The following is a 13,253-nucleotide window of genomic DNA, read 5'->3' as shown; positions in this document are numbered from 1 at the left end:
CATGTTCTTACTTGTGAGATCATTAAGAGGGGCTGCTATGGAGCCATAGTTTTTAATGAATCTCCTATAATACCCTGTGAGGCCTAAGAAGGCTCTCACATGGGTCTGAGTTGTAGGGGGAACCCAATCCATGATTGTCTGGATTTTCCCCTGAAGTGGTGCAATCTGTTCTCCACCTACCAGGTGTCCCAGATAAACCACCTTACCCTGCCCTATCTGGCACTTTGAGGCCTTGATAGTGAGGCCAGCCTTTTGCAGGGCCTCCAAAACTTTCCAAAGGTGGACCAGGTGCTCATCCCAGGTGGAGCTAAAGACAGCAATATCATCTAGATATGCTGCACTAAACGCCTCCAAACCTTGCAGGACTGTGTTCACCAACCTCTGAAAAGAGGCAGGTGCATTTTCAAACCAAAGGGCATCACTGTAAATTGGTAGTGCCCTCCTATAAAATGCAGTTTTGGGTTTAGCATCCTCACCCAATTTGATCTGCCAATACCCTGAAGTCAAATCAAAGGTGCTAAGATACTTAGCAGAAGCCAGTGTATCAATTAGCTCATCTGCCCTGGGTATAGGGTGAGCATCAGTTTTTGTTACCTGATTGAGACCTCTGTAGTCTACACAAAACCTCATCTCCTTTTTTCCAACTTTTGAGTGAGGCTTTGGTACAAGCACCACAGGACTCGCCCATGGGCTTTCAGAAGGTTTAATCACTCCCAGATCAAGCATCTTCTGCACCTCTTGTTTTATGCAGTCCCTGTCATGGTCAGGCTGCCTATGAATCTTACTCTTGACAGGCAGGCTGTCACCAGTATCAATTTTGTGTTCACACCAGGATGTTGTACCTGGCACAATTGAAAAGGGGTCATAGAATTGTCCAAGGAGATTCATGCAGTTGTCTTTCTGTTCTGCAGTCAGACAATCTGCCAAAACTACTCCCTCCACTAAAGCATCAGTTTCAGTGGTGGAAAAGAGATCAGGGAGAGGGTCACTCTCTTCTTCCTGTCCCTCATCTGTTGCCATGAGCAGGGTGAGATCAGCCCTGTCATAGTAGGGTTTTAGGCGATTGACATGAATCACCCTAAGGGGACTCCTAGCAGTGCCCAGGTCTACCAGATAGGTAACCTCGCCCTTCTTTTCAACAATTAGATGGGGTCCACTCCATTTGTCCTGGAGTGCTCTTGGGGCCACAGGCTCTAATACCCACACATTCTGTCCTGGTTGGTACTGGATCGGAATAGCCTTCTGGTCATGCCATTGCTTTTGGAGCTCCTGGCTGGCCTGAAGGTTTTTACTGGCCTTTTTCAAGTACTCGGCCATTCTGGATCTTAGGCCAAGTACATAGTCCACTATGTCCTGTTTGGGAGCTTTTAAAGGTTGTTGCCAACCCTCCTTCACAAGAGTGAGTGGACCTCTTACAGGGTGTCCAAAGAGCAGTTCATAGGGGCTGAAGCTCACTCCTTTCTGGGGTACCTCTCTGTAAGCAAAAAGGAGGCAAGGTAACAGGACATCCCATCTCCTCCTGAGTTTTTCAGGGAGTCCAATTATCATACCTTTGACAGCTTTATTAAACCTCTCTACCAGTCCATTGGTCTCTGGGTGATAAGGGGTGGTGAACTTGTAGGTAACACCACATTCCTTCAACATTGATTTCAAGTATGCAGACATGAAGTTGCTACCCCTGTCTGATACAACCTCTTTAGGAAAACCCACCCTGGAAAAAATTCCCAGGAGGGCCTTTGCCACTCCAGGAGCTGTAGTGGTCCTTAGAGGAATTGCTTCAGGATATCTTGTGGCATGGTCCACAACCACCAAGATAAACCTATTGCCTGAAGCAGTAGGAGGGTCAAGGGGGCCAACTATGTCAACCCCTACCCTTTCAAAGGGCACCCCAACCACAGGTAGTGGAATAAGGGGAGCCTTTGGAGTTCCACCAGTCTTGCCACTGGCATGGCAGGTCACACAAGACTTGCAAACATCTTTAGTGTCCTCTGACATCCTAGGCCAGTGAAACAGGGGGACAAGTCTCTCCCATGTTTTGATCTGGCCCAAATGCCCAGCCAAAGGAATGTCATGTGCAAGAGTTAGGAGGAACTCTCTATACTGCAGGGGAATGACCAATCTCCTGGCTGCTCCAGGTTTTGGGTCCCTTGCCTCAGTGTACAAGAGGTTGTCCTCCTAGTAAAATATATGTGAGTCACTGACATCCCCATTTTGCTGCTTGACAGCTTGCTGTCTGAGACCCTCTAATGTGGGACAGGTTTGCTGTGCCACACTCAGCTCTTCACTGGCAGGCCCCCCTCCACCCAAAAGCTCAGCAGTGTCTACTGCCAGCTCATCTGGTGAAGGTTCTGCACAGGGAGGAAATTATTTTTTCCTCAGAAGGAGAATCATCTGTAGAGGGAGGGATAGTGGGTAGGGATTTACCCTTGCTACCCCTAGCTTTAAGGAGCACTTGGTCCATTGTTCCAGGATCCAAGTTACACTTTCCTTTTTGCTTTTTGGCCTGAGCCCTTGTCAAAGCAAAAATATGCCCAGGAATGCCCAGCATTGCTGCATGAGCCTCCAACTCCACTTCTACCCAAGCTGATGTCTCTAAATCATTTCCTAGTAGACAGTCTACAGGTAAATCTGAGGCAACCACAACTTTCTTTGGACCAGTAACCCCCCCAGTTGAGATTCACAACAGCCATGACGTGGCTAAGAGTGTTGTTATGAGTGTCTGTCACTTGGTACTGCTGACCAAGTAGGTGTTGTTCAGGGTGGACCAGTTTCTCTATCACCATAGTAACACTGGCACCTGTGTCCCTGTAGGCCTGAACCTCAACACCATTTATTGGGGAAGTTGTTTGTACTTATCCATATTAAGGGGACAAGCAACCAAGGTGGCCAAATTAATGGCACCTTCAGAGACTAACACAGCCTCTGTGGTCTCCCTAACAAGACCAACCCCAACTACATTGCCAGCAGTGAGCCCAGCTATAGCCTTGGATTGGCTATTTGTAGGTTTGCTCCCACCACCACTGCTATTACTAGGGGCACTAGAATTTGCAGCAGGGGTTGTGGTAGTGGGAGCTTTGGTGTTTTTCTTTGGACAACTGGAATCAGTTGCCCAATGGCCTTTGACTTTACACAAATAACACCAAGGCTTTTTAGGTTGATTATTGGAAAAGGATTTGGACCCACCACCCCCACCAGAGGATTTTTGTGGGCCTGATGAAGACTCAGTTTTATTTTTGTCCCCACCCTTGTCAGAAGACTTACCATCCTTCTTCTTGCCATCCTTGTCACCCCCTGTATAAACTTTTCTGTTCACTCTTGTTCTGACCCATTTGTCTGCCTTCTTTCCCAATTCTTGGGGAGAGGTCAGATCTGAGTCCTCTAGATATTGGTGCAACAAGTCAGGCACACAGTTATTCAGAATGTGCTCTTTCAGAATAAGATTATATAGGCTTTCAAAGTCGGATACTTTACTGCCATGTAACCACCCCTCCAAGGCCTTCACTGAACAGTCCACAAAGTCTGTCCAGTCTTGAGAGGACTCTTTTCTGGTGTCTCTGAACTTAATCCTGTATTGTTCAGTGGTTAAGCCAAATCCATCCAAGAGTGCATTTTTCAAAACTGTAAAATTGTTAGCTTCACTTTCTCTAACAGTAAGGAGCCTATCCCTACCCTTTCCAGTGAAAGATAGCCACAATATAGCAGCCCACTGCCTTTGAGGGACCCCCTGTACCATACAGGCCCTCTCAAGTGCAGCAAGCCACTTGTTGATGTCATCCCCCTCCTTGTAAGGGGGGACTATCTTGTGCAGATTCCTGGAATCATGCTGTCTAACAGGATCACTATTAGGAATACTGCTGCTGCCACCATGGGGTCCAAACCCCAACCTCTGTCCTTCCTTCTCCAGGTCTAGGGATTCCCTATTGAAGGCCAGCTGTTGCTGTTTAAGCTTCAGTCTGGTCTCTTCAACCCTCAACTTTTTGAGTTCCCTTTCTAACAAGTTATCCTCAGGGTGGGTGGGTTGGGAATGCTTAGACACAGAAGACAAGTTGGAAACTACAGAGGGGGATCTGTCCCTAACTGACTGAACCCTAGAAACTTGGCCTCTAGGAATAAAGGCTTCCCTACTGTGATGGGAACCTCCATTACTATCAACATTACTGGGTGTCCTGCTAGGGGCAGATCCTGTTCAGAACCCTCCCCACCTTCCTCAAGGTGCTCCCCTGAGTCAGAATGGGAACCTTCTATTAACCTCTCATCTGATGGGCCTGCTTGGGACTCATCATTTACAATAAGCATGTTAAACGGAAACTCTTTTGTAGGGTTCTTTCCTATAACTAAACCTCTTTCTAAGCAGAGACTCCTTAGGCTCTTGTAATTCAAATTGTCATATGTTGTATTGACAGTTTTTAAGAGCTGAATCTACCACAGACATGATAGCAGAAAGGTTTAGAGATAGTGAGAAGGAAGAAAAAGTTTCAGAACGTTTTAAAGAACAGAGAAGAAAAACTTTTCAAACTTTTAGAAAACTTTTAGAAGTTTAGAGAAACTTTTCAGAACATTGTAAAAAGTTTGAGAGAAGAAAAGCAAAACCTTTTGGTTAAGTGTACATACACTGAACTGTTTTGAATATGATTCTCTTATGAAAAGAACACAATGACAAAGTGTAAAGTAGTTACAAGTACTTATCCTACCGCTGCACAACCAATGTAGGAGGCTGGCCTGGCTTGTAGTGGGTACCAAAGGTACTTACACCTTGTGCCAGGTCCAGTTATCCCTTATTAGTGTAGAAGAGGTGTTTCTAGCAGCTTAGGCTGATAGAAGGTAGCTATGGCAAAGCAGCTTAGGCTGAACTAGGTGACATGCAAAGCTCCTACTATACCACTGGTGTCATATGCACAATATCATAGGAAAACACAATACACAGAGTTACTAAAAATAAAGGTACTTTATTTTTATGACAATATGCCAAAAGTATCTCAGTGAGTACCTTCAGTAAGAAGGTAAGTACTATACACAAGTTATATGTACACAAACCAAAAATAGGTAAGTAAGAGCAAGAAAGGTAATGCAAACAGTGTAGAATTACAATAGATTGCAATAGGAGCACATAGGTATAGGGGCAACACAAACCATATACTCCAAAAGTGGAATGCGAACCACGAATGGACCCCAGACCTATGTGAGCTTGTAGAGGGTCGCTGGGACTGTAAGAAAACAGTGAGGGTTAGGAAAATACCCCACCCCAAGACCATGAAAAGTAGGAGTAAAGTACACCTACTACCCCCAGAGAGCACAGAAGTCATGATAGGGGGATTCTTCAGGAAGAACAAACACCTCCAATGCAACAACAGTGGATTTCTTGACCTGAGTACCTTTAAGACAAGGGGACCAAGTCCAATGGTCGCTACAGTGTTGAGAGTGGGCAGGAGTCCAGGAAATGCCAGAAGAAGATGCAAGGAAGCTGCCACCAATTGGAAGAAGCTTGGAGTTCTGCAATAAAGAAGAGGACTAGGGACTTCTCCTTTGGAAGACTGATGTCCCACGTCGCGTTGAAGCTTATAGAGGTGTTCACAAGCAGGAAGACTGCAAACAAGCCTTGCTAGCTGCAAGGGTCGTAGTAGAGGTTTTTGGGTGCTGCTGTGGCCCAGGAGGGACCAGGATGTCGCCACTTGGAGGAGGAGACAGAGGGGGCGCGCATCAACTCAGAGAGCCCTCACAGAATCAGGCAGCACCCGCAGAAGTACCCCAACAGGCACTTAGAAGGAAAGTGAACCGGAGTTCACACGAAGTTACAAAAGTGAGTCCCATGACGCCGGAGGACAACTCAGGAGGTTGTGCACTGCAGGTGGGAGTGCTGGGGACCCAGGCTTGGGTGTGCACAAAGGAAATCCTGGAAGAGTGCACAGGAGCCGGAGCAGCTGCAAATCACGCAGTACACAGCTTTGCAGTCTAGCGTGGGGAGGCAAGGACTTACCTCCACCAAACTTGGACTGAACAGTCACTGGACTGTGAGAGTCACTTGGACAGAGTTTCTGTGTTCCAGGGACCACGCTCATCGGGCTGAGAGTGGACCCAGAGGACCAGTGATGCAGTCTTTTGGTGCCTGCGTTAGCAGGGGGAAGATTCCACCGACCCACAGGAGATTTCTTCGGAGCTTCTGGTGCAGGGTAAAAGCAGGCTACCCCCAGAGCATGCACCACCAGGAAACAGTTGAGAAAGACAGCAGGATTAGGTGCTACAATGTTGCTGGTAGTCATCTTGCTACTTTGTTGCAGTTTTGAGGGCGTCCTGGAGCAGTCAGAGGTCGATCCTTGGTAGAAGGTGAAGAGGGAGATGCAGAGGAACTCTGATGAGCTCTTGTATTCGTTATCTGAAGAATTCCCCAAAGCAGAGACCCTAAATAGCCAGAAAAGGAGGTTTGGCTACCAGGTTAGGAGGATTGGCTACCAAGAGAGGTAAAAGCCTATCAGAAGGAGCCTCTGCCATCACCTGATGGCACTGGCCACTCAGAGCAGTCCAGTGTGCCCCCAACACCTCTCTTTCCAAGATGGCAGAGTTCTGGGACATACTGGAGGAGCTCTGGGCACCTCCCCTGGGAGGTACTGGTCAGGGGAGTGGTCACTCCCCTTTCCTTTGTCCAGTTTCGTGCCAGAGCACGGTGGGGGATCCCTGAACCGGTGTAGACTGGCTTATGCAGAGATGGGCACCATCTGTGCCCATCAAAGCATTTCCAGAGGCTGGGGGAGGCTACTCCTCCCCAGCCCTTCACACCTATTTCCAAAGGGAGAGGGTGTGACACCCTCTCTCAGAGGAAATCCTTTGTTCTGCCTTCCTGGGCCAGGGCTGCCTGGTCCCCAGGAGGGCAGAAACCTGTCTGAGGGGTTGGCAGCAGCTGCAGCGGAGACCCCGGAAAGGCAGTTTGCCAGTACCCGGGTACTGTGCTAGAGACCGGGGGGGATCATGGAATTGCCCCCCCAATACCAGAATGGTATTGGGGTGACAATTCCATGATCTTAGACATGTTACATGGCCATGTTCGGAGATACCATTGTGACGCTATAAATAGGTAGGGACCTATGTATAGTGCACGCGTGTAATGGTGATCCCCGCACTCACAAAGTCCGGGGAATTTGCCCTGAACAATGTGGGGGCACCTTGGCTAGTGCCAGGGTGCCCACACACTAAGAAACTTTGCACCCAACCTTCACCAGGTAAAGGTTAGACATAAAGGTGACGTATAAGTTACTTATGTGCAGTGGTAAATGGCTGTGAAATAACGTGGACGTTATTTCACTCAGGCTGCAGTGGCAGTCCTGTGTAAGAATTGTCAGAGTTCCCTGTGGGTGGCAAAAGAAATGCTGCAGCCCATAGGGATCTCCTGGAACCCCAATACCCTGGGTACCTAGTTACCGTATACAAGGGAATTATAAGGGTGTTCCCGTGTGCCAATGAGAATTGGTGAAGATAGTCACTAGCCTGCAGTGACAATTGTGAAAGCATAGAGATCATAAATATTGAGGTTCAGGTTAGCAGAGCCTCAGTGAGACAGTTAGGCACCACACAGGGAACACATACAGGGCATACATTATGAGCAGTGGGGTCCTGCCTGGCAGGATCTCAGTGACACATGGGCAAAAACAAACATACATACAGTGAAAATGGGGTTAACATGCCAGGCAAGATGGTACTTTCCTACACAACCCCTCCCCCCCAAACGAAGGACAATAAGGCTAACCTTGCCCAGATGAGTCTTCATTGTCTAAGTGGAAATATCTGGAGAGTCCAGCTGCATTGGAGTGGGTACTCCCAGGTCTATGTTCCACTGTATAGTCCATTCCCTGTAGGGATATGGACCACCTCAACAATTTAGGGTTTTCACCTTTCATTTGTTTTATCCAAAGTAGAGGTTTGTGGTCTGTCTGAACAATAAAGTGAGTACCAAACAGGTATGGTGTCAACTTTTTCAGTGCCCAGACCACAGCAATGGCCTCCCTCTCTATGGCAGACCAACGCTTTTCTCTAGGGGTCAACCTTCTGCTGATAAAAGCAACTGGTTGATTGTGGTCCTCAGAATTCATTTGTGATAGTACTGCCCCAACCCCTAATTCAGATGCATCAGTTTGTACAATGAATTTCTTGGAGTAACAAGGGCTTTTTAGGACAGGTGTAGAGCACATGGCCTGTTTTAGCTTATCAAAAGCTTTTTGACAGCTATCTGTCCACAACACCTTCTTAGGCATTTTCTTGCTAGTGAGATCATTAAGAGGGGCTGCAATGGAGCCATAATTCTTTATGAATCTCCTATAGTACCCTGTGAGGCATAAAAGGACTCTCACCTGGGTTTTAGTTGTAGGGGGAACCCAATCCATTGATTTTCCCCTGTAGTGGTGCAATCTGTTCTCCACCTACCAGGTGGCCCAGATAAACCACTTTCCCCTGCCCTATCTGGCACTTTGAGGCCTTGATAATGAGGCCTGCCTTTTGCAGGGCATCCAAAACTTTCTATAGGTGGACCAGGTGATCATCTCAGGTTGAGCTAAAGACAGCAATATCATCTAGATATGCTGCATTGAAAGCTTCCAAACCTTGCAGGACTGTGTTCACCAACCTCTGAAAGGTGGCAGGTGCATTTCTAAATCCAAAGGGCATTACTGTGAATTGGTAGTGCCCTCGAATGGTAGAAAATGCAGTTTTGGGTTTAGCATCTTCTGAAAACCTAATCTGCCAATACCCTGCAGTTAGATCAAAAGTGCTTAGATACTTGGCAGAAGCCAGTGTATCTATGAGCTCATCTGCCCTGGGTATAGGGTGAGCATCTGTCTTGGTTACTTGATTGAGCCCTCTATAATCTACACAAAACCTCATCTCTGTCTTTCCATCTTTGGTGTGAGGTTTTGGTACAAGCACAAATGGGCTAGCCCAGGGGCTTCCAGATGGCTCAATCACCCCTAAGTCCAACATTTTGTGCACCTCTTGTTTAATGCAGTCCCTGACATGGTCAGGCTGCCTATAAATCTTACTTTTGACAGACAGGCTGTCTCCAGTAACAATTGTATGTTCACACCAGGACGTTGTACCTGGTACAAGTGAAAAGAGGACTGAAAACTGACTTAAGAGATTTATACAGTTCTCTTTCTGTTCTGCAGTAAGACAATCTGCCAAAACTACTCCCTCCACTAAAGAATCAGTTTCAGTGGTGGAAAAGAGATCAGGGAGAGGGTCACTCTCTTCTTCCTGTCCCTCATCTGTTGCCATGAGCAGGGTGCGATCAGCCCTGTCATAGTAGGGTTTTAGGCGGTTGACATGAATCACCCTAAGGGGACTCCTGGCAGTGCCTAGGTCTACCAAATAGGTAACCTCACCCTTCTTTTCAACAATCAGATGGGGTCCACTCCATTTATCCTGGAGTGCTCTTGGGGCCACAGGCTCCAATGCCCACACCTTCTGTCCTGGGTGGTACTGAGTCAGGACAGCCTTCTGGTCATGCCATTGCTTTTGCAGCTCCTGGCTGGCCTGAAGGTTTTTACTGGCCTTTTTCATATACTCAGCCATTCTGGATCTTAGGCCAAGTACATAGTCCACTATGTCCTGTTTAGGAGCTTTTAAAGGTTGTTCCCAACCCTCCTTCACAAGAGCAAGTGGACCTCTTACAGGGTGTCCAAAGAGGAGTTCAAAGGGGCTGAAGCCCACTCCTTTTTGGGGTACCTCCCTGTAAGTAAAAAGGAGGCAAGGTAACCGGACATCCCATCTCCTTCTGAGTTTTTCAGGGAGTCCCATGATCATACCTTTGAGAGTTTTATTAAACCTCTCAACCAGACCATTTGTTTGTGGATGGTAAGGGGTGGTGAACTTGTAGGTTACACCACACTCCTACTGCATTGCTTTTAGGTATGCAGACATGAAGTTGCTACTTCTGTCTGACACCACTTCCTTAGGAAAACCCACCCCGGAAAAGATTCCCAGGATGGCCTTTGCCACTGCAGGAGCTGTAGTGGTCCTTAAGGGGATTGCTTCAGGGTATCTTGTGGCATGGCCCATTACCACCAAGATTAATCTATTGCCTGAAGCTGTTGGAGGGTCAAGGGGGTCAACTATGTCAACCCCTACCCTTTCAAAGGGCACCCCAACCACTGGAAGTGGAATTAGGGGGGCCTTTTGAGTGCCACCAGTCTTGCCACTGGCTTGGCAGGTCACACAAGAGCGACAAAACTCATTTGTGTCCTCTGACATATGAGGCCAGTGAAACAAGGGGTCAAATCTTTCCCAAGTTTTCGCCTGGCCCAAATGCTGCCCAGCCAAAGGAATGTCATGTGCCAGGGTGAGAAGAAACTCTCTGTACTGCAAGGGAATGACCAGTCTCCTGGCAGCTCCAGGTTTAGGGTCCCTTGACTCTGTGTACAAGAGGTTGTCTTCCCAGTACACCCTATGGCTATCACTGACATCCCCATTCTGCTGTTTGACAGCTTGCTGTCTTATACCCTCTAATGTGGGACCGGTTTGCTGTGCCACACTCAGCTCTTCCCTGTCAGGCCCCCCTGCACCCAGAAGCTCATCAATGTCTGCTGCCAGCTCCTCTGGTATAGGTTCTGCACAGGGAGAGGATTCCTCTTCCTTAAAAGGGGAATCATCTGTAGAGGGAGGGATAGTGGGCAGGGATTTACCCTTTCTACCCCTAGCTTTTGGGAGCACTTGGTCCATTGTTCCAGGATCCATGTTTCCCTGTCCTTTTTGCTTCTTGGCCTGAGCCCTTGTCAAAGCAAAAATATGCCTAGGAATGCCCAGCATTGCTGCATGAGCCTCCAACTCCACTAATGCCCAAGCTGATGTTTCCAAATCATTGCCTAGTAAGCAATCTACAGGTAATTCAGTGGCTACCACAACTTTCTTTGGACCAGTAACCCCCCTCCAGTTGAAATTCACAACAGCCATGGAGTGGCTAAGAGTGTTGTTATGAGCATCAGTCACTTGGTACTGCTGACCAAGTAGGTGTTGATCAGGGTGGACCAGTTGTTCTATCACCATAGTTACACTGGCTCCTGTGTCCCTGAAGGCCTCAATCTCAACACCATTGATTAGGGGTAGTTGCTTGTAATTACCCATATTAAGGGGACAAGCAACCAAGGTGGCAAAGTCAATGCCACCATCAGAGACTAAAACAACCTCTGTGGTATCCCTAACAAGACCAACCCCAACTACACTGCCAATAGTGAGCCCAGCTACACCCTTGGATTGACTATTAGTAGTAGACTTCCCACCACCACTGCTATTACTAGGGGCACTATAGGTTGCAGTTGGGGTTGTGGTGGTGGGAGGTTTGTGTTTTTCTTTGGGCAAGTGGAATCACTTGCCCAATGGCCTTTTACTTTAGATAAATAACACCAGGGCTTTTTCTGATTGTTTGAAGAGGATTTGGACCCACCACCCCCAGAGGATTTTTGTGGGCTTGATGAGGATCAGAATGTTTACTTTGGTCCCACCCTAGTCAGAAGGCTTACTATCCTTCTTCTTGCCATCCTTGTCACCCCCTGTATGAACTTTTCTGTTCACACTTGTTCTGACCCATTTGTTGCCTTCTTTCCCAATTCTTTGGGAGAGATCAGATCAGAGTCTACCAGGTACTGGTGTAACAAATCAGACACACAATTGTTAAGAATATGCTCTCTCAGGATCAGATTATATATGCTTTCATAGTCAGAAATTTTACTGCCATGTAACCAACCCTCCAAGGTCTTCACTGAACAGTCAATAAAATCTGTCCAGTCTTGAGAGGCCTCTTTTCTGGTGTCTCTGAACTTAATCCTGTATTGTTCAGTGGTTATGCCAATTCCATCCAAGAGAGCATCCTTCAAAACTTTGTAATTGTTGGCATCACTTTCTCTGACAGCAAGGAGCCTATCCTTACCCTTTCCAGTGAAAGATAGCCACAAGATAGCAGCCCACTGCCTTTGAGGGACCAACTGTACCATACAGGCCCTCTCAAGTGCAGCAAACCACTTATTATTGTCACCCCCCTCCTTGTAAGGGGGGACTATCTTATGCAGATTCCAGGGTTCTTGCTCTCTAACAGGATTGCTATCAGAAATACTGCTGCTGCCACCATGGGGACCTAACCCCATTCTCTGTCTTTCCCTCTCTATATCTAGGGATTCCCTGTCTAAGGCCAGCTGCTGCTGTTTAAGCTTCAGTCTGGTCTCTTCCAACCTCAGCTTCCTGAGTTCCCTTTCCATTAAGTTTTCCTCAGGGTGGGAGGGTTGGGAATGTTTGGATACAGAGGAGATTCGGGAATTGACAGAGAGAGACCTGTCCCTAACTGGCTGGACCCTAGTAACCTGGCCTTTAGGAGTGAAAGATGCCCTACTAATGTGTGAACCTCTCACACTACCAGTGTCACTAGGGGGCCTGCTAGAGGGCAGGACCTTGTAAGAATCCTCCCCAGCATCTTCAGGGACCTCCTCTGAGTCTGATTGGGAAGCCTCCCCATTTTCCTCTCTTTCCTGAGATGGGCCAGACTGGTTCTGGTCATCCTGTAAGAGTAGGTTAAAGAGAAACTCTTTTGTTGGATTCTTACCTATGCTTAAACCTCTATCCAGGCAGAGACCCCTGAAACATTTGTAGTTTAAACTCTCATAAGTTTCCTGAACAACCTTGGGAGTCACCTCTACTAAAGACATGATAGAAAAAGGTTTAAGGATAGTGAGAGAAAAAGTTTTACAACATTTGGAAGTACAGAGAAAATCTTTTTCAAACTTTTAGAAAACTTTTAAAAGTTTTCAGAACTTGTCAGAAACTTAGTAAAACGTTTTAGAGCAGAAAAGTAAACCGTTTTGGTTAAATGTACATATACTGAACTATTTGGTATATGATTTTCTTATGAAAAGCACCAAATGACAAAGTGGTAAAGCAGTTACAAGTACTTATCCCACCGCTGCACCACCAATGTAGGAGGCTGGTCTGGCTTATAGTGGGTACCTTGTTGTACACACTTATCCCGTATTAGTAGAATAGAGGTGTTCCTAGCAGCTTAGGCTGTTAGAGATAGCTATGGCAAAGCAGCTTAGGCTGACCTAGGAGACATGTAAAGCTCCTACTATACCGCTTGTATCATATAGCACAATATCATAAGAAAACACAATACTCAGAGTTATTAAAAATAAAGGTACTTTATTTTAGTGACAATATGCCAAAAGTATCTCAGAGGATACCCTCACTTAGGAGGTAAGTAATATACACAAATTATGTGTACACAAACCCAA

The 13,253-nt window shown here is 46.9% G+C and overlaps 1 protein-coding gene across 3 annotated transcripts in view; it reads right to left on the bottom strand.

Annotated features, from left to right (window-relative positions):
* Window positions 1-13,253, bottom strand: part of LOC138249662 (putative nuclease HARBI1) — a 382,913-nt gene that overhangs the window by 289,357 nt on the left and 80,303 nt on the right. The gene's annotated exons all lie outside the window — the stretch shown is intronic.

This window comes from Pleurodeles waltl, chromosome 8, assembly GCF_031143425.1.
Source record: "Pleurodeles waltl isolate 20211129_DDA chromosome 8, aPleWal1.hap1.20221129, whole genome shotgun sequence".
Taxonomy (NCBI): domain Eukaryota; kingdom Metazoa; phylum Chordata; class Amphibia; order Caudata; family Salamandridae; genus Pleurodeles; species Pleurodeles waltl.
The sequence above is the reverse complement of the archived record's forward strand: the minus strand, read 5'-3'. Positions and strand labels throughout refer to the sequence as shown.